Here is a 6,000-nt window from a genome sequence, read left to right as displayed (position 1 = left end):
ATATGGACATGTGTGGATATGAACAAAAACAAGAAACCATGACCTCATAAAGCACTAGTATGTCCTGGATAAAATAGGAGATGGTGAGGGTCTATTGCTGAGGGTCTACAGAAAAGGGCAGAAGTCAAAAAAAATCACTCCCTACAAAAATGGTCAAGAGGGTTTCGAAATCATGCCTTGCCTTTTGCTTCATTATAAAGAACCCAAGAACTCAAATATTCAGAGTCATGAGAACATAAAGCTAGTAAATGTATTTTGAAAATAGCAACTATCCCACTGTTTGCCTTTTGCTTACCAAACAGGATTTCACACTATCGAATATCCTCTCTCTGAGGATATTGAGGGATTTTATGGAATCTAAAAGGCAATGGTAATCAAGTAAGGAAAAAGGATGTGGTGCCGGGCATCGCTCTCAAGTAATAAATGGGTCCACACACAGCACTTAATGCTGTTAGCACGGGGTGATATTGATACCAAAACAGCAAGTACAAGCTCACTACATGTTGACCATTATATTAACTTTTGGTGGTTTCAGATAGTTTATGTGGGTATTATTAGAATCGGAAATCTCCTTCCTACATAATTACTTTTAAATTCCTTTAGAATGCAGGAAAAGCACTATTTCTCTAGAACCAGGGGCAGCAAAGTACAGCCCACAGGACAAATCCTACCCACCAACCCAGCCCTGCCTATTTTTAAATATATTGTCTATGGCAGCTTTCACACCATAATGGCAGAGGTTGGGTTGCAGCAGACTGCATGGCGCACAAAGCCTACATTATTTATTATCTGGCCCTTTACCAATCAGTGCACTAGACATTTAATTATTTATCCTCATTGTCCCTATGGCACAGTAAATAGCAGATAGGTACATTTTCAATATCTAGTGTGTTGTTTTCCTGAATGTAATTGATGCGATTTACATTAGGTTTTGGAAGGTTCTCCTCAAATATGGCTGCCAAAGAGTCTTCCCCTCACTGTGTTGTATTCTTCTCTCTCCATCAAGACACGGAGTTTGTTTTCTCCCCCTTGAATATGGGGTAGCCCTGTGACTTGCTTCAATAGCACAGTATGACAAAAATGCCAGGAGGCTTTTGCTTTGCTCTCCATGCCCTAAGTCACCATGTTGAAAGTCTGTCTCCTCTGCTAAAGAGAGGGGCCCTGCCAGTCCCCGACACAGCAGGTGCTCCAGCCAAGGTGCCAGTCGTGAGTGCAGCCATCTTGGATGTTCCCACCCCAGATGAGCTCCCCGCTGAATGCAACCACAGGAGGGCTGCAGCCTCATGGAGCACAATTGCCTGGCTCAGCCTAGGCAACCAACAAGGCAGTAAGAAGGAATTGGCTTAAACTATCAAGCTTTGTCATTATGCAGCAATAAATGAACTCAACTTAAGGTTTTGATGTCCCATTTAGTATTTCAAAACTTTCTTTAAGATATTTAAAAACAGTTCTAAAACAAGCCAACCCCATCACCTTCTTTCATAACTTAACAGCAAGAAACACATTCTGTTCAGATGACAGTGTGAGCAGGCTGGATGAGAAACGCTTCTACTAAACTATAGGTAAGACATGGAGAATTGTTTAAGAAAGAGCAAAATCATCTGGCAACAGCATAAGACACAAAATACAATCATACTCTAAACCCTGGAAAGACCTTTTTAAATCTACCAACTCAGTGCCAGGGGTTTCAGAATCTCATCTTGGAAGAAAGCATTTTCCCCCCTTCTGCTTGTCTTATTAAACAGAACACAGGTCAGGAGAAAGAAAGACTTCATGGAAACAGAAAACATAGTTGTTGAATTCCCGTCTGCCGATGAGAGGTGATTGTGACTGACTGGTGGTAAAAAGATTCAAGTTGATCACGACTCCCAGAAAAAAAGGGAAGCCGGTTAAGGAGGGGAAGGAGTGAGAGAAGAAATGGATACGGACATGAAAATAAAAGTCCCCTTGGTGTCACAGAAACCTGGAGCAGGGGATTAGATTCCCCATGAGGGTGGAAAAGGGGCTCAGGCAAATTGAATTTAAATCTCAGAGGACAGAGTGGTTTCCACTAACCCTTGAAACACGTGTGCCTCAAAGAGGAGACGAGAAAAAAAACCACTCCAAAATGATTATGGCAAGCAGCTATGGTGGTGGGACAAGGGATGATTTTTCCCCCCCCTTTAATTGTGCTTTGACGTGTCGGTGCCTTTTAGTTTTTAACTCGGTGTTATTTAGGAGGTCGAACATGTTAGTATCCTGGTTTTAAAAGAAATGGAGGTGGGTTGGTTGAATAATACCTTAACATTTTTAGAAAATAATTTTTTAAGACTAAGTAATTAGAAAAAAATAAAACACAAAAGTAAATATATTAGAAAACAAAAATATATCATTATTTATAAATCCAAGAGCAAATTTCTTAAAAAGGCACAGCAGTGATGACCTTTAACAAATATAATCAATAAAAAAGAAAAGGCCTCCTAAAGACATTCTGAGTGTTAAAATGGACCTTAACAGCCACTGAAAAGTAACTCTGAAAATGTACAAACTAGGCAGACACAGTTGTCATATATTTGAAAATCCAGAGCAGGTGTGATCAAGTGGCAAACTTGGTCTGTAAGGGAGCTGATAATACATAGTTTTTAGGCTTTGTGGGCCATACAGGCTCTGTTGTGACCACTCAATTTCTACCGGCCTGTGGGAACCACTGAATTCAAGAATTAAATGTAAAAATCAGGAAAAGACAATGATGAGTTCCTTAATAATTGTGGGAGAGAGCTTTCTGGAAGTATTTTCACACATAACCAGTGAGAGTGTACATCACAGTAACTCGTCTGGGAAGCAATTTGCAAATGTATCAAGAACTTGAAACACGTTTATACATGTCGATACCTGTGCAGGAGGGAGCGCTTGCTGCCAGGCTGCTGCTGGGACCAGGGCTTTAGAGAAGGGCCTTCTGAGGCAGGGGCGCCTCCCAGGAGGCTGCTTCTGGAAAGACTGAGAGAAGGAATAGGCTGCCATAGCGTCCGGGACAGAAAAGCAAGCCAGTCAGGATGAAGTCCGGTCTCCCCTGTTCTCTAGCGCCCTCCCCTGGCAGAAACGGGAAGCCAGCCGGCACAGGAGATGAGGTTTGCCCAGTCGGAGTCCCATTTTCAGAAAAAGAGAGCCCAGCAGAGAGCTGTGGCCTTGGGGCTGCCAGATAATCAATGAAAAACTGGCAACACCTGAAACCTCCTTATAAAATTTCCCTCAAGTGCACAAAATACGCTGGCTATTTCCAAAACCAGAGCCTTGATTCCAAAAATCTTCAAGAACAGAACTAAAAAACCAGCATCAGATGTTCCCTTTATTATTTTATTATTATTTCTAAGTCAGCTCTATGGCTTACGTGGGGCTTGAACTCACAAACCCGAGATCAAGAGTCGCATGCTCTACGGACTGAGCCAGCTGGGCATTCCCAGATGTTCTTTTCATTTTTTTAAACTTATTTTTATTTTTTCCAGATGTTCTTTTTAGAGTGATTTCTGGGGGGGGGGGGGGTGTGCCTGGGTGGCTCAGTCAGTTGGGCATCTGCCTTCGGCTCAGGTAATGATCCCAGAACCCTGGGATCGAGTCCCTCATCGTCAGGCTCTCTGCTCAGTGGGGAGCCTGCTTCTCCTCCCCTCTCCTCCCTGCTCAATCTCTCTCTCTCTCTTTCTCTCAAATAAATAAATAAAAATCTTTAGAGTGATTTCTGGGAGCATGCAGGAGTTTACTTCATTATTATTATCTTGTTACTCATTTTAATCATGATTTTGTGATCGGCCTGGTTTGGAAGTTTGAGGACAAAGATGTAGTTTTTCAATAGTTTTATTTCTCCTCATTTTTCTTTTCTTTAAGATTTTCTTTCTTTCTTTCTTTCTTTTTATTTATTTATTTATTTATTTGAGAGAGAGTGAGAGAGCACAAGCAGGGGGAGTGGCAGAGGGAGAGGGAGAAGCAGGTTCCTTGCTGAGCAGGGAGCCTAATGCGGGGCTCTCCTCACTTTTCTTTCTTTCTTTTTTTTTTTTTTAAGATTTTATTTATTTATTTGACAGAGAGAGACACAGTGAGAGAGGGAACACAAGCAGGGGAAGTGGGAGAGGGAGAAGCAGGCTTCCCGCCGAGCAGGGAGCCCGATGGCAGGGCTCGATCCCAGGACCCTGGGACCACGACCTGAGCCGAAGGCAGACGCTTAAAGACTGAGCCACCCAGGCGCTGTCTCCTCATTTTTCTATACAAAACGCACGATAGGGTATTACTTCTGCTAACCAGCAATTCTTATCGGCAGTTATAAAAATTTTAAACTAAGAGCAGCTGCGTAACAGAGCACCTATAATGTAACCTGACATAAATCGAAAAACTTCAGGCAGCTCTCAGATATGGTTACACACTGAAAGCAATAGGGTGATGTTGACATCATCCTCTTATGATCAGCTGGTGTGGACTGAACCCAAAGGATAAAGGGCACACACAATTTGTTGAGAAGAACATTTATTATGAGGACGGGCTTCTTGTGTACTAATTCACTTTTGACAGGGGATGTGTAAAATCTAAGAACATTCATTTACTGCTTAAACAACAAGAATGATTTTCTCTCGTTTACAGAGACAATATTTTTTGACCTACCTTGATCCTGCCATGGTATGTTTACCATCTCATGTCTTGGCATGTTAACATGCAGGTTTTTAGACTTGACCTCGTAACTGAGAAAACCCAAAAGAGAACCGGCTTGCCTTATTGAATAATGAACCTGGGACCCCTCAGAAATTGTCTAATATGGTGCATTTGCCCTACTCAATACAATATTTGAAATATTCCTTGGGTGACCAATCAACTCCTTTCCACAGTGTCATTAATAGTTGCCCTGGAAATCAATCAGTGAAAGAGCAGCAGGCCATCACCTCCTACCCTGCTTTTTACCACTGTGAAGTTATTTATTTCTAATTTCTATGAGACCACCAAATAATCCCCAATAGTGCATAAAGACACAGGGCACGGGGAGAGTGGGCAATGTGAGATGAGGTAACACGGAGAATGTTGCAGAGATTTCAAGTTTTCATCCAATTTTTCTTCTTTCTAGCTCCCAGTGTTATAAATCTGTCCCACAAGACAACGGCCCTGAAACTGAATACCCAGGAACTCTTATAAAGCCAGCTCCCTGTCCAACAGGGTAACTCTAGACTCCAGAAAATGTGAAAAAGCATGTGTCTGACCACCCAGCAATTCTGGGTATATGACCTACAGAAAGACTGGCATTTGAATAAGGACCTATGTACAAGTGCTGTTCTTTGCAGCACTATTAGTAGAAGGGGAACTTGGAAGCAATCTGACTGTCCAACAATGGTAAAGAAATTAAAACAAGGTATTATTTCCACGTGGTAGTCTTATACAGCAGTTAATAAAATTAAACTAAATGTGTATATGTGTAAAAACACAAATTGATGTAGTTATATATATATATGCATGTTTCTATTACACATACATGCGCATGTGTAAATATGCATCTCTATATATGTCAGGAACATGATGACGAGTACAAGAGCAAGAAATTCCATGTGCACAACATGAGTCCACACTACACCAGACTCAGGGTATTACCCCCTCTGGGAGAAGGGCTGGGGATTGAGATCCAGGTAATGATAAAGGGAATTTTAGCCAAATACAAAATGTTTTCTTTCTTTTTAAAACAGTGGCTGGAAACAAATCTTACCAAATAACAATAGTTGTTAATTTTATGATAAAAACATATTTTATATTCTCTTTAGTTTCTGCAAACTAAATTTCTTACAAAATAAAACCCATGTAGTATTAGCTACAAAATCCCAAAGGTATGTTGCTGTCTCTACCCATTTTCTTCCTTGTTACCTGAACAGTAGCAGGAGCAGGTACAAGTTCCCTTGGTTAGCTGATGGCTTCTGAACATACCAGAATTTCAGCAATTTCGGCTAAAGCAATGAAGTTTGAGCTGTTCCATAGACAAGATGCAAAACATAAACACCA

The sequence above is a fragment of the Phoca vitulina genome, unplaced genomic scaffold (assembly GCF_004348235.1).
Source record: "Phoca vitulina isolate PV1807 unplaced genomic scaffold, GSC_HSeal_1.0 scaffold60, whole genome shotgun sequence".
NCBI lineage: Eukaryota > Metazoa > Chordata > Mammalia > Carnivora > Phocidae > Phoca > Phoca vitulina.
The sequence above is the reverse complement of the archived record's forward strand: the minus strand, read 5'-3'. Positions refer to the sequence as shown.